We start from the raw sequence: 26433 nt of genomic DNA on the forward strand, positions 1-26433 counted from the left end.
GTGCCCAGGTGGCCAAGAAGGCCAGTAGCATCCTGGCTTGTATCAGAAACAGTGTGGCCAGCAGGACCAGGGAAGTGATTGTCCCCTTGTACTCCACACTGGTGAGGCCTCACCTCGAATACTGTGTTCAGTTTTGGGCCCCTCACTACAAGAAAGACATTGAGATGCTGGAGCGTGTCCAAAGAAGGGCAATGAAGCCTGTGAAGGGTCTGGAGAACAAGTCTTATGAGGAGCGGCTGAGGGAACTGGGATTGTTTAGTCTGGAGAAGAGGAAGCTGAGGGGAGACCTTCTCACTCTCTACAACTACCTGAAAGGAGGTTGTAGTGAGGTGGAGGTCCGTCTCTTCTGTGAAGTAACAAGTGATAGGACAAGAGGCAATGACCTCAAGCTGCACCAGGCGAGATTTAGGTTGGATATTAGGAAAAACTTCTTCACCAAAAGTGTAGTCAAGCATTGGAACAGGCTGCCCAGGGAAGTGGTTGAGTCCTCATCCCTGGAGGTATTTAAAAGACACGTAGATGTGGTGCTTAGGCACGTGGTTTAGTGGTGGACTGGCAGTGTTAGGTTCATGGTTGGACTTGATGATCTTAAATGTCTTTTCCAATCTAAACAATTCTATGATTCTAGGATTCTATAATTCAGATGTGGGTTAAGATATTCTTATGGGTTTCTATTTTTAAAATGCTGTGTACGCTTTATCTTTCCCTCTGTCTCTCTCTCTCTGTCTCTCTCTGTCTCTTGCTCTTTCTCACACAGACACATTTTTAAAATAACTCTTTTAACATGACCAAATCAAGGACAAAGATGTCAGAAGTGCCAGGTTGCCTATATAACCTATATTTTCCCCATCTTATGGGCATCACGATGGAGACTAATGGCATGACTCATATACCATTTTTCCCAGAATACACCTGCCTCATACAGTGCACAAGATGGCCTTGTGGTAAGGATGAATCAGAACTGTGTACTAAAGAATTAATTTCATTCATTCTTCATTTGGTGAAGAATTTTGAAAAAATGCACTAAAAAGTGCACTAAAAATGCACTAAAAGGATGAGAAAGAATGGTTAAGGTAATTGGATGTCAGCCTAGAAAGTAGTATTCTATCTATGGCAAGAAAGCCATAAAGTTCCTATTGTAGTAATTCAAACCAGGTTTTTTACAGGTGGTCACTAAAAGTATATTCTTCATTTTCTGTGTGACTCACTGAGATGAGGCTTTTGAATTTGCAGAAGTGATGAATGCTCAGAGACACAGCTGGAAACAGGAAGACCTGAGTTGGAAAAGTTCTATATACCAGTAAGGAGTCAAGGTTTTGGACCTAAGCGCCTCAGGCTGGTCTTGTAGATTAGTGGCACCTTTTGAGCATAGTTTCTCTGGGCCATGGTTCCCCAGCCATAAAACGGAGATCACATTGTCTTCCAAACTCAGAGGCCTGCAGTAAAGCTAATTTAATGTTTGTTGATCACTTAGACACTATAGTGATAATCACTAGGAAAATCCCAAAAGGAAATTAATAATAATAATAATTCTGTCTTCAGAGCAGGGCTTAAATACTCTGTAGTAAACAAGGTATGCGGCTATACACTGAACAATGTCAAGACAACAAAATATTGAACAGCTGCTCATTAAGTGACTATCATATATATATTTTGTGAACTGAATGAGGAAAAGGTCTTGTAAGAAAAATAATATGTGATCATGTAATTAAAGAAGTCTTCATAATGCATATGCATGGGGGAGATTAAATTAACTTGCCCTAACAAAGTTAATCCTGTCATCTATTAGCTTTTGAGTGTTTGGCGTATTTAATGTAGTTTTTCAACATATAATATGAAATAACTGAAGATCGTGCTGAAATCTGATTAAAAGACATATATTAACCATCTGTATTTTATTCATCTAGTTCAAAACAAAATTTATTTTTGACTATTGGAAATGCAATATTGGAATGAGTTATAACAACTGGAATATTGGAATGATTATTTCATTACCAATTATTCCTATTTTCTACAAAAAGTTTGGATCTAGGTTTTAGCCAAAATTTTCCTTTAGCATCATAAACAGCAAAAAAGGCAGGCTGAAGTATAGAGACCATCTTCCATGTAATATGTGACAGCACAGTAGTTCCTGCTGACTACCATTGTTACTTGAATTAATTAAACTACATGAGTTCAACAAGAAATTTATGACTGATTCTCACAAGTAAAGAGTATATTCAGCTTCCATTAACTTCAATGTGTTTCTCAGGACCCCTGAAAGTCAGACTGCTAATAAACGTATAAAAAGAAGGTGAAGAAGTGTCAGCTTCAGTGAATACCCATCATCACAGAGTAAGAGAGTTCCCTTGATGGGGTCTGTATAGGACACAGGAAACCATTCTACGCGAGACATTTGTGCCTTTCTACAAATTCTCCAAGCCTTCTCACCAAAGGCTACTCCACTGGGTCTTCATTATTGTGCTTGTTACTAGGCTCACAATTTAAACAGACTGCAGCTTTGTAAGACTGTAAATAAGAACAGGAAAAAACAACACTGTCCCATTAAACAAGCCAGTACTTTGTTGTTCTTGTTGTTTGAAAGTAAATGCAGACCCCTTCTGGTGGCCATTCCCTTATTATACAACTTTGTTGTTTAGATTGAGTGTAAGTTTTATGTGGTAATATTCCCTGAAAAGAATCAGTTAATTAATGTCTATAAAAGAATTTAAGAAAATCGTGTAGACTCCATCTGACCCTGAAGGGTTTTCCCATAAGAATTAACCACTAGCTTTTTGCAACTCATCAACTACTCTTTAAGGAAGCACAACTTCTTTGAACTTAGTAAAATGGATTTAAATATTAGGATATTTATAAATATTCATAGAGGTAGAAGGAAATGCCCAGAAATGCAAGCTCACATTTAACAGATTTCATTAAATACTTCAACAAATCATTTACTTAATCCATTTCGATTTTCAGACAGGTTGGACACAGAATTCCCGTGGCAACTTCTGCTCATACCCTTAGATGTCCACTTTTACTTCTGATGACCACCTTGTCCAACTTCTAAAATCTGAACTTTAATTCAAATATTGTTGAAGTTCAGTATTCTAGAGAATTAATTAAGTTGCTTCCATTTGAAATATTCTGTCATTTAAGAATGACTATGTCTCTTATATCAGCATATTGAATCAGAGACGGTATCTTTTTGTGTGAGTTCATTCCTTTCTTTCATTTGCACTCAAAGATATGACCCATCACATTTGTAATACATGGCTACATATTTAAGGTAATATCTCAATTTTAAAAGATGCTTTCTTTTTTTTCCAGTGTGTACTGCCTGGCTTACCATGGCACAAAGGAATTATGTACCTTGCTCATGAATACCTACAAGATTTTGTTTTTCTCATCTCTTATATAAAGAACACTGTCATTTTGCACAAAGCCAGAGCAGTGGGTACTTCAGAACATGCACTGTATACACATGTTCATATACTTTGGAAGGTTACATTCCTGTCTCTGCTTCATCATTTACTATATGTTACCTCTTAAACTTTGGATTCCTTGGCTTTGCGTTCATAATCAAATTTTAAGATAAAGTGCTTGTTACCATGGAAATACTTTTTCACCCTGAAAATTTTACCACATGGGCATTTCTTTGGGTGTCTACAAACTATAGCAATCATCATTCCTCTGTCATAATTAGTATCCCTTATTTCTCAGCACCTTTTAGATATCTTACACAATATACATTCAGCAGCAGATTTGCAAAGGGCTACAGTGGCAGAAGGATTTCAAATTTAAATACAATATTTAAAATGCAAATAAAATTTCACACCTGCTTTTTTAACTCCTTTTCACCCCTGCCTTTGTATTTCAATTTCAGCCATACATTTTATTGCATTTTATTTATTGATTTAGTATTTACATACTAAACACACAGTACTGACTATTTCAATGTTTCTGACAATTTCACAGTGCATTTTGCAAGTTCAAGTTCACTTAGCACAGTCCTGGTATTGCTGTCTTTAAAGTTAAATGCAACTGCTTAAACAGCCATTTGGATCTTACTTTATCTACAGCAAATCATTATCAGGCTGATCAAGCAACCATGTTCTATAGCTATGAATCTACTTTTACCTTTAATAGTAAGATACACTGATTTTACAACACTTGCACTTACAAAGCAATTTTTATTGCTGTTTACACATTTGAAACTATTATAAATGAAGACAGCTAAATACTATAACTCTGAAAGACAGGGAAAGTGAGGTAAAGATATTTAGTCAACATTTGCAGGTGATTCAACTTGATTTCTTATTTTCATCTGTGGAATCCATTGTAGTTCTGCTCCCAGTTACTTTTGAAAAACATGCCGTCTATTTAAATGGCAAAATACAGATTTTGGCTGAAAGGCATCACTACCTGAACACAGCTGATCTGTTGCAGAGCAGAAATTAGAATGAGTATTCTAACTTTAAGTTTCTTGCTTAATCTCAGACAGTTCTACAGACTGTATTTCTGAAGCCTGAGGGTTTTTTGCATTTATTTACTGAAGTACATTTGAGATTATTTTTGGCATCTTTACACTGGGTCATGAAACAGCATGTTTTGGCACCTGCTAGCCTCACTAGCAATCTGCTTACTCCAGGCTGTCATCCTTGTGCTACTCCTGGGTATGCATCTGACAAAAGTCTTGCAGGTTTGCTGGGATCTGGAGTTTTGCAAACAATGGGAGAAGAGCGGCATATGAAAAAGCTGCATTGGTGTTCAAGTGTTTTAGATGGGTCTTTATTTGTTGATTTTGTACTTTAAATATATAATAAATAATATTCATTCCTGTATGTTCCATTCCATTGCTTATGACTGACACTTAAAGCAAACACAACCAAAACAAAGCAGAGCCCCTTTCTGCAAAACTCAATTTGTTAGCACTTGAAAGTATTCATCGTAGAGAGTTTCAGGTGTATTTCACTAACCACCTCATCTACTGGGGAGTTTAGTGAAACTCTAGCACTAACAGTAATGATTATGATAGGGAAACAATTTAAATTAGTCTACTAGCCTAAATTAATTGCATATCTTCACTTCTCTGTATACTTGCAGAGATTCTGTATTGAGAAAAAAGTATCTGGTTCTGAAATGGTTTACAAGGACCAACGAAAACCATGGTGAGATCCTGTACATTCAGATTATTAGCAGAGACTAGTGAAAAAATGATGCCACTGTGGAATCAGTGGAATAACTGATGATAGATGTATACAAATTACCTATTCACACAATAAAGTCTATTTAGTTTTCACATCTTAAAATATTAAGTAGGAGAAGGCGGGGGTGTAATATTTTTTTTATCACCTCATGACTATGACTATGAACATGCACCCCAGTGCAGTAAAACAAGAAGCTCTGAAGGGAAAGATGCTTCCTGAAGAGTAGGATATTTTTCTCTGACTTTGAGCTCTGACTTAGTTCCTACAGACATAGAGTTCATTTCACTTAACTTTATATATCTGCAATATAGGCATCAACATCTAAGCTCATCCCTAGGTTTTCTTTATTCTCACTAGTAAGGAATATGCTATTCCACAGTCTGATTCATCTGACCTATTTAGATGTCTACCTTCCGAAGAGATGAATCATGCCCTAAAAGTGTCTATTTATCTCCATTGACTATAAAGGCAGCCTAGCCAAAGACAATTTAGATATAAAATATCTAAAATTTAGATATCTACATTAGGACAGATAAATTTCACCCCAGAAGCCATGAAAGGGAGCACAACAAGAGTGAATGCTATTTTCAGCAATATTTAACTTCTGTATGATTTTGAAATAGAAATCCATCCACAAGGTCATCTGGGGGCAATACTACTGAGAGCTGCTGAGCAGCAATGCCCTGCTCTGTCCCAAACAACAGTGGAGCAGCTCCCTCTTGCAATGCACAAGGTGTCCATGAAATGGTAGTGTCTACTCCCTCTGCACCTTCCCAAAAATGTGTTTGGAAGAAGAGAGGAAACTTTCAGAGTACCCTTCCTTCTTTAAATTTTGTTTGCAATAATATTAATAAGGACATACTGCAGAGTCATAAACTGTATTTGTATACAGAAATGACTGCTGAACTTATAGGAATCTGCACATACTTTGTCTTCCCGCCATGGTTTTAAAAAACTTTTTTAAAACAGTTTCTCATTATAGCTTTGATTGACTAGAAAATATGTACCTTCTGTTGACTCTAGCTACTTATTGGATAAGATTCTTTACAGCTTTTATCAAGCGTATTCCTTTCCTTGGCATTCTTCACTGCACTGAAGATTAATATATTGCTGTAGAAATGTACGTCTGTACCTCTTTTGCCTCAGTGCATGAAAGTCTTTTTTTATACGTAGGCTTGTTAATAAAAGCTTTATTTCTACTGTATAAAAATCATAGTTCTGACCTAACTCAACCCTGATGCAAACCCTACTTGATCACTGAAGTCCTTCTCTTAACTCCACTTGGTTTTCAAATTAGTCTTCTGTGTCTTCCTTGGCTTCAGAAGGAAAACTTCAGTTAGATATAGCAGCTAAGCAGTATAGTCATTCATCTGAAGTGGAAAAAAGCAAAATGTGCCTATGTGCTAAGATTTTTTTTTGGCCACCAAAATTTACAACCCAATATTCACAAAGACAAAAGCATCATTTAAGATCACATAACAAAGCTAAAAAATGGAAACTGGTTGAAATAAAGCTACACAATGACCCTTCTTCATAAAATGCTGGAGTAGTAGAAAAAAAGGGATTCAGCCTTAAGAAGCTGTAATGATCTAACAAAATTATTTTTACCTTTTCTAATCCAATTACTCCAACACTTCCTAAGTGTTTACCACAAAAATTATCAGCTCTATCATCACCAGATTTCTCTTAAAAAACATTTTTACTTATGTTCTGTATTCCCCTTGATATGGGATTGGGATTTATACATGTAGCTGCTAGTGCAGTGAAGAGAGACCATGCCCTTTGACAGTGGGTTTAATTTGATTTTATATCCCAAACAATTTTCAGGATGATTTAGGGATTAGGTATTCTGGTGGGCTGAGCTATATATCCAATAAAACACAAGAATATTTTTTTTCTAATTCTTATTGGTGATATGACCCTGCCCTGGCATTTCTATCTTTAACATAACTGTTCTCTTTAGCGTGCTAACATCAGCAGCAGCCTGTGATCAATCACAGTTGGCTGGCCCATGCAATATAAACAACGATGCCTGTTCACAGGAGCAGAGATGCTGCCTAGAAACTGCAATTTAAAGAGCCTACTGCCTCATTTGTGAAACCACTTAAGTCTGGAGAGAGACAAAGAGAAAGCAGCACAATTTTATGTGATGATTTCTACTACTTAAATTTACAGTGGTAATTTATAAACTGTAAATTTAGCAACATGTGACATTTTGATTGATGAACTTTGCTTTTTTAGAAGGTCATATGAGGAAGACTTACACTGCCAAGAGTTAACACGAACTTGTCATCATGACAGTATATTTGTAATACTCTGTCTGAACTAACATAAGGCATTATTTTGCTTTCTGCATCCGTGCCATTCCATCAATATCCTTACGTAAGAACAGTATGATAGAGAAGTATAGAGAATTCATTTCAGCTAAGGAGGGAAGTTAAGATTTCTGACTACTCAATTATTTAAGTGGGATAACTAAGATACCAGAAACATGGAAGGACACCTGATTCTGCTTCAAAAACAGAGAAAATACAGTCACAATCCCTGATCCTTAGGTCTTGCTGAATTTTGCTCAGTACTTAGCTAAGTGTCTTGCAGGAAGTTTGTGGCATAGACAAAACCTGAACTCATCTTTCCCAACTCTAAGCTAATTCTGTAATTAATGGACCAGACTTTTCTCATTCCCTGAGGCACTGTAGAACAAGCAGGAAGAATATAAAGCTGGCTAAGAAGAATGTTGCATACCAGGGATTCCTACACTGCCTAATTAGGGTTGCTTGACTATGTCTTTTCACCATCATGGCGGGGCAAACTGAATAAAGCAGCAGGGAAAAAGTGCCTTAAAATCCCTAATCCATGATATTGTCCTCTATAGGTCTGCATCCTGTCAAATAACTATATTAAAAAATGCTTAAGATGCTGTACCTTTCATTGGGTCCATAATATATTACAAGATGGAGCTTAATTTAAGACCCAGAATGATGTTTCTATCTGTCATCAGCTGAAGTGAGCAATCCTCACAAAGACCATTCACACAGAGAAGAGAGCTTACATGAGGTTTTCAGGGGTTAGCTCCTAAGTTTCAAACTGATTTACTCATCTATAATATGTACAACTGTTTGTATGTCAGCCATGTCAGGTATCTGGAATGTAAAGATAATAATTAACAAAATGTGTGTATCTGATATTCCTTTGCAGATATAAGAACAAGTTTTAGATGTATTTTATGCAGGCAAAAAGAAAATAGCAAAAATCACACCAGCAGGGTTTAGTCTGCAAGGTTATGCCCTTGCAGAACTTCAAGAGTCAGTAAGACTACGAGTTCTATTTGTAAAATATCAAATGTAAAGAAGGTAAATATGTCAATTCAGACTCTGGAGCTGTTGGTAACTGCTTATGAGTTATCTGTCTCTCTTTGTGTCGGGGCAGGATTGAGTTTTTCCGCCCCACCCCCAGGCCCATGTTTCCTCAATTGTCTTGTTCTGTGGAAGACTCTACAATAGAAAGATCCTCTCATGAATCCATTTAATTTTCTCATGTACATTTTCTTACTTCTCAAACTTCAAAATTAAAATAATTTAGTGCCCACCAGAAAGGACTACACAGATCTCTCAGGATCCTAAAGCACAGCGCAAGAAGTTCTACGACCTCAACCTGCCCAGCTGAGAATCCATTTAATCATGCCTTGCATATTCTCATCCCACCTTACAGATTATTTTACTGCTTTCTTCTTCTTATACTTGCATTTCAAATTACTATTGCTTTCCACTGTGATATGCTGTCTCATCAACTCATTACAGTAGATTGGCAAAAAATAAATCAGAGGTAAGTTTTCTCCTATATTTAATCTAAATTGTCCCTACAATAACTTAATTACTATGTAATGTAATTAACTGATTCATGCTTCATCTTATTTTGGTATAGAAATCCTGAGTCTAACTACATTTATAACTGCAGTCCATCATGATCAAAGAAACCAAGTCAGTAGACCAATATATTGTATATGTGTCTCGATCTTATAAATTATTCAGCCTTCAACTGAACTTTTTCGTGAGTTTCCTTAGAGGAGTGGGACCTATGACTATTAGCGGAGTTTATTCCCCTAACAAAATAAGTATTGTGATGTTCTTTTGGGAAAACATAGGGGATATGCAGGAAAATAATATCACAATTGTTTTCTGCTGTATTAGTTAATAAAGGTCTGTAAAAAATGGCTCCGCAACAGCTCCTTAGCATGGAATCTGATACTAGCCTTTTGAATGTCTGGGCAATGCATAGGTTTTCCAAATAAGAATTCAGTAAAAGAAATAGGATGCAAAAAAATGTCTGTAATGAACACCAAGGGAACACCATCTATTTCTTCTATATTTCACATACATGGAATACAAATGTATCCAGCATTTCACACAAGTTTGCAAGCAATGCTTAAGAAAAACGCATTCTTCAAAACTGAAATGGGTTTTATCATTACCAGCTTCTGAATTCAGTTCATCCAGATTTTGTGCACTTACACACTCAGTTTATACACTCATTTGTTTTTCGTGCCAGCATCTGATAGCTACAGTGATTGCCTGGGGGCAGGATGACACTAGGGGAAGCCATACTTTATGGATAAATACATATACAAAGAAACAAATAGCAAGTTTTCCAACCTATCCATCCTGCACAGCTGAGTCTACTGTTACAGTTCAATGAAATAAAATTTCCTATTTATTTACAATTAACTAGTACCACCTTTCTGATTTCACAGTAAAAAGAATTCCAATGCATCCAGGTCCAAAAGGATTCAGGCACTCATTCCTGCTCTATGTAACTTCAGCAGCAAGAATAATATATGCATCATCTAATTTAACTGCAAATGACTCTTTTAGCATGAATTGTCTGTTTAAAGATAATGCACAACAGAACTCTTAGCTGCAGCCCAGAAGTCATGCAGCACCAGGCAGATAAGATCACAGTGGTTACCAAGAGCAGCAAATGGGAAAAGCACTACAGGAAATGAACTCTTGTCAATAATCTCAAGAGAGTGCTATATTTAGGTCAATTGTACCTGAAATCGTTTGGTGGGGTAATTGCTCTTTGGTCCAGACTCTGCTCTCTGAGCCTGTCAGAGTGCTTGTACGTCCACTGGATTGGATTCACCAATTTTCTTCCAGATTCATTTTCTAAAAGAAAAAAAACAAAAACAAAAAAAAACAAACCAAAACAAAACAAAACAAAAACAAAACAACACCTTTACTAAAGGATAGCAAGCTTACCAGGAACACAGAAAATCACTCACATGTTATTTTAGCTTTTAAAAATAGGCTTTCAATAAATGAATTTAATACAAAAACTTGTTCCACTATCCAACTGATTTCCTCGATTTTCTATAATAGAAATTTATTCAGTTATTCAGACTTTTTATTTGGCCCTGCAAAGACTTTCCACACCTGTTAAGTATCTAAGGTGATTTAAAGCGATCTTTTGCTTTTGCTGATCAGTTAATAATCAGTGCAAAATTAGAATTGTTCTTAAATCCTGTGATGCATCCCAGTGCAGCATTATTCAGGCTTTAATTCAGGTTGAGTCCTTGTCTAATAATACAGCTTATTGCTTAATAATTTAAGATGTTTTATGCATGTATTCAGAGGAATGTGATAAATTCAGTTTTAGGAATCCAATCTAATGAGCCACATACTGACCCTTTACAGCAGTTATCTGGATTCACACAGGTATCGGAAAACAGCACCTAGTCCTTCTGTCTTATGATTTCTTAGAAGAAATATAATATTCTGCTTTGATAGCACAGTCTCCAGCAGTACTATTCCTTCTTCACATTAAAGAGTCAGTACTAATAGGATGAATTTTAAAGTAAGGAAAACCCTCCTCTAGCAGCTATTCAGCATGTGTTTACCTTCTACACAGACAGATACAGCATCATATTTGTAGTTATTACTCAGTGCCTGTGATTAGTGTCTACCATAATTAAAGAAAATATCATGATGTAAATACACTGCTGAAGAATAGAAATGTACTTTTTATTTAAAAAAAAATTACTAAGGGAATAAGATACTCTGCTGAAAGCTGCAGTAGGTGCATCAGTTATTTTAGCTATTGTTTCTTCTGTAGAACTTCAAATTCAAAGATACTCATTAAACTGAGTAGATGGCAATAACAGACGAAGTGTTAATGGGGCAGCAGTGGAGTGTGTCAGGAAAATGAAGAGACCCTGAGGGGCTCACCATGCTGTTTATGCTCAGCTAAATTCAGCAGCATTACCATAAATCCTCTAAAAGATACTGTACTCAATTTCTTATACGCTACTTTTCAGGCAAGGAAATATTCTACAAGATTAGAAAACAGGAATAAAAATAAGATTAAAAATTATTTTCTATTAAACAAACAGTTCGCATGTAAATACACTAAGCAGTACTCTATTATTACTTTTTTGCAATTTTATAAAAACAAAGAGAGGGTCTTGAATCTTCAAAATAATGTGTGAATCTAAGTGAAAATCTCTGAAATTGTACACAGGAACAGAGCCTTTTAACAAAAGAATCATCATTTCTTTCATAAAATTCTTTTATAATTTAAGGATCAGGTTTCAATATCAATTTCTCACATACATAGTTCAAACAATTATGCATAAACCCCATAACTTTTCACAAGAGTCCAAAATTCTTGATTTCTAGTTTTTTTTTTTTTTTTTTTTAATTCTAAGATGGCATTCTGAGGGAGTAAATTAATCTTAGGGAATATACATAAACCATTAATTCCAATAATTTACTGCTTAAAAAGAAATATCTTATATACAGTTCTACATGCATCTTCATGGTGACCTTAATGTGCCTTTTCTCTTTGATCTTAGGAAAAAAGTTTCCCTACATAAGGATAGATGGATTCATTGTTACGGAGAAAATGGCTGTAACACACTGTGTAACTTCAGTTATAAACTCAGCTGCAGGTAAGAAATAATTATTTACACAGTAAAGGTACCAACAAAACTGTGACAGGCCTCATACAGTCTATTTTTCTGTTTTTGTTTAAACGGCACATTGGTATTTATCGTTTCGAAGCGGGGGGCAGCGTTGCAGAACGCACCCCGTGCCCGCGGCGCCGGGCTTTCAGCACCAAGGCTAGCGACCGGGACGGCCGCGCGCCGCCGGGGCGGGCCGCGCGCCGCCGCACGCTGCCGCCACCGTAAACTCTGCACAATAACCATAAACTGCCGCTTTTCCAAACGAAGAGATTTTCTTTCTGGAGGTAGTGGAAATAAATGCGTGCTGCTGAATTTAAAATATGTTTAAAAATTAAAATAATGGGTTTTTTCCTTTTTTCTCCCAATGACAGTGTTGAGGTCTACTTATGACTTTCGATTATTTGGAACAACGAGAATTAACAGATCTGAAAATGAATCAGTTGTTAAAATACGTGAAGACAGAGCTGAGGGCCTGACTGCTGGCTTCCACTACGCGCTCCTGACCCTCCATTTCGAATCCGAAAAGCTGATCATCCAACAGCAGTCTTGTGTTTATGCGGGACAGAGTTTCGCATATAAAAATCAAGTCTCCGCATGTGCAGTACCTGTTCAGAGACCTGCCCCAATATCAGCTTGGCAAATGCACATGCAGCCATAGGCAACTTGCCTGCCCCTGAGAACATGGGAAAAACAAAGTCCCCACAGTTTTCCATTAAAATTCTGCCAATGATAAAAATGCTTTGTTTCAGGAAGCCAAACAAAAATTCGATTGCCCTTGCAGAAGTAGAAATATAGGGTACTTGTAAGAGGCTAATGTGGAGACTCTCCTTACTGCTTAGCACCAAAGAAAAGCATATTTAAAAGACAGATTAAATGGCATGGCCTCTGAGATGCCCTAAGCGATGCACTTACTATGAGAATGGCAAAAACACCTGGAATGGATACTTTATCCTTATGAGCAGCAGATATTTTAGTAGCAGCCAAGAAAATTCCCACAAAAAGGTTAAATTCCAACTGATGCTGAGAACCAGCAATTCTCACAAAGGTCATAAAGAGCTCCCAGTTCATATTATCCCTGAAGGTACAGAAGAAAAACTGAACCAGTAAAACAAAATCACAAGGAAATGCCCAGCTCTACCTCACTCTCATGTAAAGACCGCCTGCCTTGAAGAGGTTGTGTACTTCCTCTACTCTGAGTACTTCAGTGCTAGTGGCCACTTGAGTTGTTTCTTGCAGTAATTTAATTTGCTTTACTGTTTTTTCAGGGAAAGATGAAATAATTACAACTATTTCCAATAGTTGGATAGTTTTAAAAAAGCAATGATTTAGATAATGGATTTAATATTAATATTTATGAGATATTTGTGATTATGGACAGATTTTAGCAGATGACAGTTTATGTAAATTTACAGACACTAAAGTCAAGCTTCTGATTATTCAGAATAACGTATAAATAAAAATACAGTGGGCCTAGTCCTGCTTCTGCTGCCATTAAACAGACTTCTGTCACACTTTTCAATGGAAATAATATCGTAAACCTAACCTCTAGAAACAAACATTAAGTCAAAGGTCAAGAAATATAGACAAAAAAATAAGTTAGAAAACATTAGCTGAATAACAAATAAAATATTTTTTCAATCAGAATATGAAATTCTGACTCCAACTGTGAAAACGAAGAATTTAATATAAGGTGAAAAAATGTTTTCCCTATCATTACATATTTAGTGTATTACCTTCTTCCATCAACAACACATTTAAAAGTAAAAAGAAGTGTAAACATTTGTGAGCCTTTACATTAACTTTTATGTGAATCCACCAATAGACAGTCTTCGTGCCAATCCTGCTTTGAGATAAATGTTTCCTAGACTTATAAAACACTATTATCTATAAATGAAAAAGGATGATGAAGAAAAAGTGGTCTATAGCAGAGTGAATGCCCTTCATCAGAGGAAGAAGATATCCAAAGTTGACATTTAGTGCTCTCAGAAAATTTAAGAATATCAGCATTGAAAGCAGATGGTCCATGAGCATCCTTGTTAATACTGGATGTCATGTTTTCTGAGGTGAAGTGTAGCTTAGGTAGGATTAATGGTTCAAAGAATCAGTCGCTGCCAAACAAGGATTTAAAACTAATGAGAAAAATACACAACTGGCACTGAGGGGAGTTTCTGGAAGGGCTGCATGCATTCCTCAAACAGTGGATAAACAGTTATCTCCTGACTGGGAGGCACACTGGAGAAAGTGGGAAACAGTGCACTAATACCTGAGAGAAAAACCTGTGGACTTTCCTGATTGCAGAAGGCAATGAGGATGGTGAAAACACAAGGAAAGTCTTCGCAGCATTACTTGTGGCTCTTCCGAAGTGAGCAATGTATCCAGTGCCAGGACAATACAGAATCTGAAAATTGCCTTAAGTAGGAGGATGGCACCCCAACAGGACTGGATGAGTCAGAATGTTGTCCTTTATCCTGCATCTTAAAACCCTACTACAAAGCAAATTATGTTAGGAGAAAGGCTGTTACATTAAAAGCTGTTGATCTGGAGGCATTTCAAAATTCAACAAATACCTTTTTGTGTTCAGATTCACCTCCTCAGTACGGTGTTACCCTGAGAGAGCCAGAGCAGAAGAAAATCAGGCAGGTAACCAAAGCAACTTGCCAATGATTAAATTAAGTGCAGGGCAGAGAACTGATATGCCTTTTTGGATCTTTCATGATGTTTTCTGAAGCAAACCAGAGGTAGTGATGGCATCTTAAGAAATGAGACAAATAATAACTAGACAAATGGAAGTGTAAAATAGATAGCATTAACCTACAGATTATAGAACTATATACTGCAGACTATGAGCTACATACAGCAAGAGTTATTAGCAGATTTAGTTTTACCCTCCTACACTGACAACTACTGGAGAAGAATTTTGTAAGTGAATGTGGTGAAGCAGCATGTGTTAGTGATGTGCCTACACAGCCAGATTTTGGGCAGAGCTCTTTACAGAGTATACCGTGCACCAAGGTCGGAATTACCTAATGACTACAGGTGAAAGTGCCCAGCACCTACTGACTCCTCTGTGGACTAAGGCCCAATTTTGCCATCTGTTGTCACAAGTTAGATTTTTTTATTCTCTCTCCTTTAATCCTTAAATGAAGTTATTTAACAGCAAGACTATCTTTTGAACAAAATGAAAGTAAAAGTGCAATAGCCAGCATACTATAGGAAGCATAGAAGTAGCCTTCTCAGTACAAAAAAAAAGAAAGCCATAGTCCAGGAAACGCACTGTATTTGCACATCAGATCCATTTCCTGTGTCTGAGTTTGATGGTGACTTAAAAGGTCCTATGATGTACCTGAGTCATTTTTTTTAAAAATTCACACATGTCTTTAAAGCCTAAGGAGCAAAGATGTATATACATTAGAGAGAGAGAGAGAGGTAGATAGTTACTGGTTCGTATCTTTTATCCATCTATCTACTTATAAATGAAAAAGGAGGAAGGGCTTGTGGAAGCCTTACTACTATTTTGCCACATGCAAACAAGCTTGATTGAACAGTGATTTTTTTCATATGTTACTCTGCTGAAATCTGCTTTACTGTTGTCAGAACAGAAAAGAGACATGTATGGGGAGATCCTCTTTCATTGTCATAACCTGTCACCCCAACAGCTGTCACTCTGACACTGCAAGATCTTATGTCCCTTAACAAAGACAAATTGATATATTCCAATTGATTCCTCTTTAAAATAATAATTTATATGAAGATAACGTTAAGATTCTCAGAACCAACAGATAAACTATGTGTAACTGAACTAAATGCAAAAGAAAGTCTATGTTAGTGCAATACTGATTTCAAAAAATTGAATGTGGAAATGAAAGCATTAAGTTTGTTTTGTGGCGAGTCATATTGCAAGTAAGTGTATTAGTAGCAAATATATGAGCAATATTCTTTTCAGCATGTTTATAGTACATTATACAAGCTAATGCTAAAATACGACTCTGGACCTGAAAATTACCATTATGTATACTCAGCTGCAATGATTTACATCACAGAAAATATTGCTGAGAATGAAACTTACTGTTGATTTGTACGGTACTCACAAAGATTTGTTTGAAATACAAATAATTGATCTTTTAGTGACACCTGGCAAAAAAGTGTAAATAATGTTTACAAACTGGTCTGTATTTACAATTATATTTAGAGGAAGATAGATCACAAAATGAAAACTAATATTCACTACTAGTTATTCATTGCCCTTCAATTATTTTGTCGTTTCAAAGACAGCCAAATCAAAAACTAAAACAATATGTGATCATTCACACAGTAAGAATAACTGTGTATAAGTGTAAACAGAAACGGTAACTCTCCTCTAAGGCTGACATTTGTCTGCATGAACAACTGGAAAAGACTTGAGAAGAATGAATATGGTCCTACTGATCGGATTCCTTTGCAAATGATTTGTGAACAGATTAAAGTACTAAATTAGTCCCAAATTGCATTTATAGTAAAAATGTAGCCATGGCTGTTACTCTCGTATGTTAAAGCATTTTATGGTTTCAGACTATTTCTCAGGTGGCATTAGCTTGGAAACCCACTCTTCTTTCCTCCCCATATTTCACTAGTACTGTCAGGTACGAGAACAATAACTGATATCACTACTTGAAGCAGTGCCTCAGATGCAAAGCTGGGGTATACCACAGTTAGCTGGAGATAGATAGACAAGACAACTGCTACAAAACAACCCAACACAAAACCTCTAACAGCAAATAAACAGGAAAGCAAAATATGCTTATGAACATATGTGTTAGGAGGACAAAGCCTTGGTGTCCTCTGATGAAGGTATAGGAGACCTCAAATGGGTCATGGGATATTTGTAGGGTGAGTTCCTACAACAGGTTGCTTTCTAATAGTGTCAAAAGTAGAAAACTAAGGTGGGCTGCTGTATGAGCTACAATGTGAACTACATATCAAAGAGCTGTACTGGCATATCTGTAGAGTAAATGTAGAGCATTCTGGAACGCAAGAATAATCTGCAGATGCAGATACATATATAGGTGTACAGCTTGTTCTCAAAGGTACAAAAAATATATCATTAGTAAAATGAGATTATGTTTAGAATCCATTATCTAATACAATACAGCATGCTTCACCCCTGTGCTGCTTAATTCGTATCAAAAGAGAAAGCAAAAATGCTGGACTAGCAGGTAAAACAGGTGTTGAATAAATAACTTATGGATTAAGAGCTACTGCAAAGTAAGACAAGCTTAAGTTCTATTTAGATTCAAAAAGATTTGTAATAAGGCCATAACAAATAGAGGTGCTGGCTTACAAGAAGGTGTAACAAAAACCACAGGAATACTCCCATTTATAAATGAAAGGAGGAAACTTCTGCCCTTTCATCACCTCCCTTGAATAATAGAAGAGCTACTCACACACACTCATCATACTGTCCAAGAACTTTGGGTTTCTCAGTGGAAACAAGTAATTGTTGATACCTGACTGCACTGGCTGGAAAATCATAATACAGGAGGAGATAACATAACATGCTGTGTGGTGCTTTGTAATGGCCTTTACAATGGGCACAGAAGAAGCAGAGTCAGGTAAGACACTCTTCCGTGTACTGTAAAACTGTTCAAGACTTTAAAAAGAGAGAGAGAGAGAAAGAAAGATATTTCAAAATAGTCAATGATCTCATGCAATAGCCTGAGCCATGGGTGATACACACTCAGCTCCCTGCCACATGCCAAGTCATCTCACGACGAGTCTGAAAATACAACACAAGATGGGCATCCTCTTTTCCCTGGATGTCAAGGGTAGAAAGGAATAGAAAAGACAGGTGAAATTAAGAGCCAGTGCTGAGAAGATGTCAAAGACCACAGGTTTGTATTGTCAAGCAAAAGACACAAAGCAAAGTAAGGAGACAAGAAAGAGGGAAAGATGAGGGAAGAGAAGAAGGTGTCTGAGTGTTGGGTCACTGAGGCAAATGGGAGAAGTTTGAGGAAAAGATGACAGAAAAGCAAGCACGAATGGGTGTTAGAGAAAATTAAAGCAGATCTTATTAACATTCTTGTGGAGAAAGCTAATGAGATACGTGTATAAAAGGTGAAGGTTACAAATAGGGTAAGAGAAGGATTATTAGGGAGCTGAAGCTTTCAAATAAGTACCAGAGGTAGTGGCAAGAAGGTCATAAGAATGCCAGTCGAACATTTTTCATGACTTGCAATATTTTAACTTTTACAATAAAGTATTAAGGTGATTCTCAACATTACAGCTACTGTGTTAGATGCTAATACTATCCAAAAACAGCCTACATAATGTAATATTTGATCACTGTGCCCAGTATGTCTCAGACCATCACCATAATTAAGGTAATGGTATCAGGCAGCTGCTTCTCTTCACCTCCACAAGTTTCAAAAGCTTCTATTCTCTGCCACATTTCAGTGTTCTAGTCCGGTAGTTGTTGTTTTCATTCCTTTCCTCATAGTTCATTGTTTTGTGACAAATTTGCAAAATAGTTTAAATTCTTCAGGGTTTTCTCAGCATGTTCTGCTTTGAACCAGGTCTCATTCCCACAAAGGAAATAATTTTATAAGTCAAAGATCCTGACTAAGGACACAGAGGATGCCCTTTTTCTACTACAAGTCCTAGACAGGTATGGGTTGTTTTGTTACAGGCGCTGTGAAAGACAACGGTGGGTTCCCCTTTTGGGGCCGAGTTGCCACTCAAATCTTCATGTAAGAGAGGGACTGTTGCAAGAGGAACACACTGAGAGCAGGAATGCACCTCAAAAGGCTGCCGTAATACACACAGGTGCCTAACGTTTCTGCAACAGGAGTATCAGCAAGTGCAAAGGTATCCAGCTGCACCTCAGCTTTCCAGTAATAAATGTAAGAGACGCAATGAAGAACTACAGACTTTTGTCTCCAACTCTCAAGCCTTAGACCTCGAGTGTGATTATTTTCATGGCTTCAGAAGAGAACAAGCGACTCTCTGAGACCCAAATTCTCAAAAGTTTTTAATTGTCTACGAACTTTTGAGGATCTGAACCTGAATGTGTTAAGTGAGTCCCCAAGGAACGCTGAAGAACAGAATTTAACACTGGTATTGGAAGTATATTAGGAGATTTTCTATGTATGACTAAAACCAAGATGTATTTACAACAGGTTCCATCTTGTTCCCATTCAAGTCAACAAAAAAAAAATCCTAGTTTTTGTAAATGACAGCACCATAACATCCATAGATTTAGATAAGACACTTGGAAAGTCTCCCCTTGTGCTACCCAATTACCTGAGGACTATAGTATAAATTAAAACAACTGTCAGCAGTTTAGATTGATTCTCCTCGTGTTGCCATTTATTAGTATTGATATAGAGATCTATTACTGAAATGAGGATAAGTTAGGCCCTAAAACAACAGGCAGTTTAACATCATCAGCTTACACCTCAGATTTTTTTTCTGTGCATTTTAAATAATCAGCACTACTCTGAATCAAACATTCATTGCAGAAACTCAAAGGACTTCTCACCTAACTTTTCCTAGGGGTTAATCAATAAGCCTAATTAAAAAAATCTGCAACCTTCAATCATTCAATTACTCAGGACTTTCAGTAATACCAAATGCAAGGAGGAAAGGCTTTCTACTTGCCATGATTGAGAAGCTTCAAGAAATATTAAAAGCTAAGTGCAGATATTTTGGCTTGCTAGAGAGACAGCAGTGTAAAAATATGTCTGAGTCACAGCAGCTATGAATCTTCACGTGCAAAGTCGGTGACAGCCTAAACAGTTGTGATTGAAAAAGGTCAGCAGGATTCCATAAATGTTTCTGTTGGTTCAGGTGCTCGGAAAGATACAACCACAGCAACAACCTACAGGTAGTCATCCAAGCACTATTGTGTCACGAGAGCAAAGAGAAGCACCAGCGGCTCAGACACGAACATGGTGAATACGAGACAGGCACAAAGACTGTCAGATGGAGAGGAAAAGGCAGAAGTACCACGGCAGAGGGAAGGAAAGATTATGCGTATCATGGCATATGTTACCTATAATGCAAAATTTCAGTATGTAATTCTTATTTACAACACACAAAACACCCTTCATTGAAATTTGTGAACTTGTCAATATAAAAGTCATTAATGTTTTCTTTCTAAAGATCTGATTTATAATTGCTGAAGTATATTTCCATTGTAGAAGCCTTTGTGACTATTTTAAATGTACATTTATTTTCATTTAAAATAAACAAAATATGCTATAATGCAAAAAAGTTTAAGAAAATAAGAGGATTTAAATGAAAACCAAGCGTACATTTTCATCAATAAGTATCATGAAACAGCTGACAATTTTTAAATAGTTGAAAGGTTAAGGAAATGTAAAAATATGAATGGAAACGAGAAAACAATTTTCCACCTCCTTTCTCGAGACTCCTGTTCAAGCAAACAAAAAATTACAAGAAAACATGCAAAAAAAAATTGCATTAATGAACTTCAATAACTACTTAATCACAAAATCTAGTCAGGAATAGGCTGCTACCATAAGGTAAGACAGGTTGCAGACAGTAGTCCTTTATGTAAAAGCAAATGTCAAAAGAAAAGCTCTGATATTTGGTTGTGGGCTCCCACTTTTCACATAGGCATTTCCTAAATCCATGTTTGATGAGCTTCTCCAGCTATAAATTCTGTAAATTCCCTCTGGAGCAGTGCAGAGTGTGCTTCATGAAAATGTCATCTGCCAGCACTGCAATTACTCACACTCCAGCAATCATGTGCACAATGCAGAATGGGTCGAATTCAGGTGAGAACGAGAACCAGCAATCAAGCCTCTGGAATTAAGAACAAAGCCATTTTCTTTCATTTGCCATCAACACAACCATCAAGGCCTTAATTACAAGGCAAGTGTCAAGCCTGGCTGCTGAAAGGCTTATTATTATACAGCTCAGCTTCAAATCAGTTTTGTATTGATGAACTGCAAAAATGAGGAAGCCAGCTTAGCCCCACAAGAAAAGAAACAGGGACTAACTGATTATGTGATTGGCAGGAAAAAAACAAGGACATTTAAAAATACATTTTAGACAGTAAAAGAATTAGTGAACAGCACACCTAAAGCCTTTCTAGAAACATATTTTCTTTCTCAATAGCAAATCTAGGTGGTCTGATAATTCAAAGGACACTTTCTTTAGTTGAGATCATTGTAGTATCCACAAAAGACACTGCAAAAAGACTCTCTTTAGTTCATGCATTCTGTTTTTCAGACAGTAATGCATGTCTGTGGGTGTTCTCATGGCCCCCTTATATCTAATTGCATGTCTATACCTTGAACATAGAGGTATTAACTGAATTGCACATGTATTCACAAACCCTTGCCCAGCCATTATCTATTCACATTAGATATTAGTTGTTTTCATATTGAACAGCAGATGAGAAATCATCATTTAGTAAGCAACAGGATTTATGTTGATTCAGTTGAATTATCAGCAAGTACCTAACAATTGTTAGGGGTAGCATTGGTAGGTATGTGAAGAACACTGAGGTGACTAAAGACAAGGATAAATGGAACTGGTACCAGTGGCTTATCAGAAGTTTACTGGCATAGTTTGACATTCTTGATGTGGTTAGACTGCAGTAGCTTAAATCCTTGGTTTGGTAAGGGCAGAAAGAAGGTACTTCAGCAAAAAGACATAAACAACATTTGTTGTCTGGAAAGAGAGTTGTGTCATATGCTCTGTATACTCAGACACTCAGATACCTTATGGCAGAATAGAATAGGTTCTAAGAATAAAATGAAAAGTAAAATGGATGCTGGCAACAGATCCTTCTGTGGAACCGATCTCCTAACGTCCTTTCAAAGCAAACAATATTCGTAATAATACAGATTAATTACAGGAATAAGTTAATATTTTTTCTAAAGTAAACCCTTTAAGAAAGCAAATTAAAATTTTCAGATGTAGCCAAATGATTTAGGAGCCTACATTTTTTTCTTCAAATGAACTTAAGTTCTTACAAAGAGCAGGGTAGAATACATCCACATACTGAATTGCTGTGATTTCAGAAATATTCCTGTTTTGAGAGTCTAATATGAGAGGACAGTAGGAAAATAAGGGAGCAACATCATTGAAAATTAATGTGATAGTGAAACTAACGTTCTCATATATTTACTATCACATGCCTTTCTTTTCTCTACAGATGTCTCCCCTCACTTCAGAGCTCCTACTTTCTTACTCTTTATCCTCAACAAACAAGAGCAGCGTTTTCTTCAGAAGTAATAGACTTCTGTTCTGTGCATATGTTGAGGGAATTATATGAGACAACTGCTTTCTTCAAGTTTATTTATAAATTTATTTATATTCCATGCAATTTTGGGGGTTCTTCATATATTTACAGTTAAGCATGTGCCTAAGAACCTTGCTAGATTGACAGAACAAGTGCAAGACCCTAATCGCTACCTTCTGAACTCTGCCAGTACAATACTAGTTGTCTCTGACATCCAACATACAAGATATTCTTTCAAATAACGTTACCTAAATACTACCTGGTAAAACTGAATTACCACCATTTGAAAACAAGTAAACAGAAGTAGTTCTCCAGCTACACTGTATAGTGGAAGAACAATAAACAAAACAAACAAACCCAATCTTATTTAAAAAAAAATTAGTACCTTCCATATGAATCAGCATATTCTTAAACTTAGAAATAACCAGGGATACTTGGGGTGGGGAGGAAAAGGGAAATCTTTTCTATGTATGTAATTTGAGGATACCACCTACAAAAAATCAAATGGAATACTGCTTGCCCACATTAAAATTGCCACTATGGCAGAAAAAAATATGTTTACATTGAAAAGGACAGTTGCTGTTCTAAAAATAATTTTTGTGAAAGTGTTGTTTATAATTATTGCAACAGTGTATTCCTACAGTTAGGACTGCACCAACATCCACTTGGCAGGCAGCAGGAAATCATACTGAATACAGAGGAACTGCAAGCCAACACCTCACATAAGCAAACGGCTGCATAAACTTGAGTGAGCTATTGACATTTCTAAATTTGAGTTTTATCATGTACCTGAATAAAAGAAAACATTATTTTTTTTTAATTTACACAGAAATTCACTTGAAAATGCAAAAAAAATGGAGAATTAACTCTTACTCTTAATTATTTCTCCAAGTTTCCAAAAGAGTCTATGAGATTTTTGGAGTCCACAAAGCAAACGGACTCAGGATGAAAGGAGGAAATGGACAAAACTATAAATGTCTTAATTTCAGTTGTTTGAAGGCCTTAACACAGATTTAATTCTAAAAGCTCGTGATGACTATACATGGCTTGTGACTGAGTACCTTAGTTTTGCATATTCAGCCAAAGATGTTACTGAGTTCCTGAGACAACTATGGGCTGCTACCATGTAAAAGACAGATACTTTTATAATTTCTTATGGTGGACACCAAATGTTACCCATCACTTTGGATAGTCTTGGTCATTCTGTGCCCTCTAGTTGTTAGAAACAAATGAACAGCAAAGATTCATCCGACTGGGATCTTCTGGAGAAGATCCTGATGCCATCATTAGTGAATGGCATTACCTAGATGGGGCAATGCTATCACTTCAGAGAAATTTTAAGGCATAAATTCAGCAAAGTGACTGAGATACTCAAGTTTCTAAATTATCCACCAGACTCATTCAGTCAAATTTCTTTCATAAATTTTTATAAGGATTTTATGGCCCAATTACATTTTTACATGATACAGCTCAAAAGGAGTTCTCATTCCAAAGGTTATAATTTCAGTGTGTAATTACTGCATGGACCAGAAAGGTGTCTATCAGATAGAGGTTTTCATATAAGTTTTGGATTGGTCAAGGGTATTTTTTCCTATTTTTTTTCTGGACCAATTTCTTTTTTTGAAGTAGTTAATGAAAGCTTTACCATTTACCTAAGTACATACAAGACTTGGATTTCTCTTATAAAAAGCCTGAAATGTAAAGCATAATACATCTACATCTTTTTATCTACTTTCACTCTTAAATGCTGCAAAATAAGGATGAAGCACCCATCTCATCTTAAAATAAGACATTTTCTGTCTTTCTTTGATTTGAGTATCACAACACAGTACATAGTAATTTAACATACTCGTTTAAAAACTGATAATAATAAGCAATAACTGCAGAGCAGGATAAGAAAGAAACAGTGATATGCCTTTTGAGCAGGTGGTATTAGATGAACTTTGATAGGTTCAGTGGGTCTAAGTAAAACTAATGTCCCAGAGGACAAAGACCGATGTGACTGTAACTAAGCTCTTTTTTCTGCAGTCTTTTGTCTCATCTCATGCCATCTTTGTTTTCATACTTCCACAGCTAGACAACAAGAAAGAATTCAAAAACCTGCAAAGGCTTAAAAACTCTTCAAAGATCACTATTTGTGCCCTTTAATAGTGGAAGATAATGCAAACTGAATACTTAGCCATAACTTTATATGGACATAAAGTAAGCATTTTCCCTCGTGTTGTCTGAAATCAATATTGGCCAATTTCCCAGCTTTCCAAATCTATTACTTCATATGTTACTATCATCTATTGATGCTGCATATATCTTTCTTCTTTATTAAATCATTCTCTTGACTCAGAGATCTGCATAAACAGAGCTGCACAGAAAAAAAAGCATATGAGTTCACGTAAAGTGCAACATATAGGTTCACATTTATGTATACCATCAAACAACAGAACATAGGCAAGTTTCAGGCTTTGTTTCTGAACGTAATGTCTTATATAGATCATAGATCAAATTGCACATCAGCAGTAAACTCAGGAACTGGCAGCATAAGTGGACTCTCAGAGAGCAGAATGCAATGGGACACTAGGAAGTGTGCTTGTAGGAGGCCTCACCAGAAAGGTGCTACTCTCTGTGTACAGTGTAGTCTTTCAATTACTCATACCATAATCCTCAAAGACAGAAAATTTTAGTAATCCATTATTAGGATGATGCACACAACTGGTCTAATCTCTATCCAACAAGAAAAGGCAAAAGGCCAAACATTTTCGAGTCAACAGAAAGCAGAAAAACACATTTTCTTTACTTATAGAACAAAATTTTGTGAAAATAGAATACAACTAGATTGTTTTTAGGGAAAGGAAGCAAGTGTCTTCAGTACATGGGAATTATGAGTACCTCTGTCTGCCCAGAGGAATTCACTCTTTGACTTTACCATGGTAAATTTAACTTTGTTGTTCTTCATCAGTTGCTGAACTCCTGCTAGCAGAACGACAAAAGAATGAGAAAGTCTCCCATAATGTACACTGATCAGCAGGTTTTCTGGAGACAATCTGATGGCTCTTGCCAGATGAGGTACCACTAAATATCACAACATGTGTTCTTGCTAAGAAGACTGGTACAGAAGCCTGGTATATGATGGAGAGCAAAGACATAAACTACTGAACTATGAATTTCTATGGAAGAGCTTGCTTGCTGAGGCAGCTTAGCCTCTGACCAATTCTAAGCAAATATTTTGATCTGACAAATCATTTTTTCCTTGCCTTGGTCAATATAAACAGTAATTTTTCTGTCATAAAATTTAGACAGAAACTTCCAGAGCAGTTCTACTTGTAAGTCATCTTAGTGACAGTAAGTAGCATCTATGCAAAAATGAGATATATGCATCCTATTTCACAGTGGATATTAGTCCAAGAAGCCTTCTGAAGATACTGGTAGACAAGGAAAATAAAACAAGGAAAACTGAAGCAGTTGTGAACCCTCTGAAATGACAGCAGTGGATGTTTTAGCTAGGAGCATCACTTATGCACCAAAGATGTTTAGCCTATGTCAGGAGTTACCACAGTCCCAGACCAAACTGTAGAAAAAAATGTGTTTGCTCATTTACTCCTTCCAAAGTCCCTATTTAAAAATTTCATCCCTTAAGTGTTTCGCTGGCTAAATCAGAGGTAGTAACTTAGTACTTCTTTGCCTACTGTGATATGACATCATTCAGCACACTACTAACCTTGGATGGGGTTACCTGCTGGGAATGATGTGTCAGAGTCATCTTTGATGTTGTAATATCACTCCCTACCGAAGGGACTTTAAGAGGTGAAACCTCTGGGAACAACCTCAAAACCATTGTGGCTCCCTGCAGGGCACAGAGAATCTTTTTTTTTTTAAAGCAGAGACAAGTTGTCGTTTAATCTTTATGGAATTCTCTAATCCCAACATTTCCTTTAACATTTACTTCTTTCTACAAGCTCACTTTTCTATAGGATGAGAAAATCATGGAGTCATTCAGGCCGAAAAGGACCTCCAGAGGTCTCTAGTCCACCCTGCTC

At 36.5% G+C, this 26433-nt stretch overlaps 1 protein-coding gene across 17 annotated transcripts in view; it reads right to left on the reverse strand.

Annotated features, from left to right (window-relative positions):
* Nucleotides 1-26433, reverse strand: part of MYT1L (myelin transcription factor 1 like) — a 317451-nt gene that overhangs the window by 223445 nt on the left and 67573 nt on the right. For 16 of the 17 annotated variants that reach the window (XM_087775981.1, XM_087775980.1, XM_087775995.1 and 13 more), the window contains exon 2: nucleotides 10243-10357. The exons of the other annotated variant lie outside the window; for it this stretch is intronic. The gene's annotated coding sequence lies outside the window, so the exon portion shown is untranslated. The remainder of the gene's footprint in view (nucleotides 1-10242; nucleotides 10358-26433) is intronic. 17 annotated transcript variants of the gene reach the window in all.

Source organism: Nipponia nippon, unplaced genomic scaffold, assembly GCF_047370975.1.
Source record: "Nipponia nippon isolate SJK-2023a ecotype South Korea unplaced genomic scaffold, ASM4737097v1 scaffold_4, whole genome shotgun sequence".
Classification (NCBI taxonomy): domain Eukaryota; kingdom Metazoa; phylum Chordata; class Aves; order Pelecaniformes; family Threskiornithidae; genus Nipponia; species Nipponia nippon.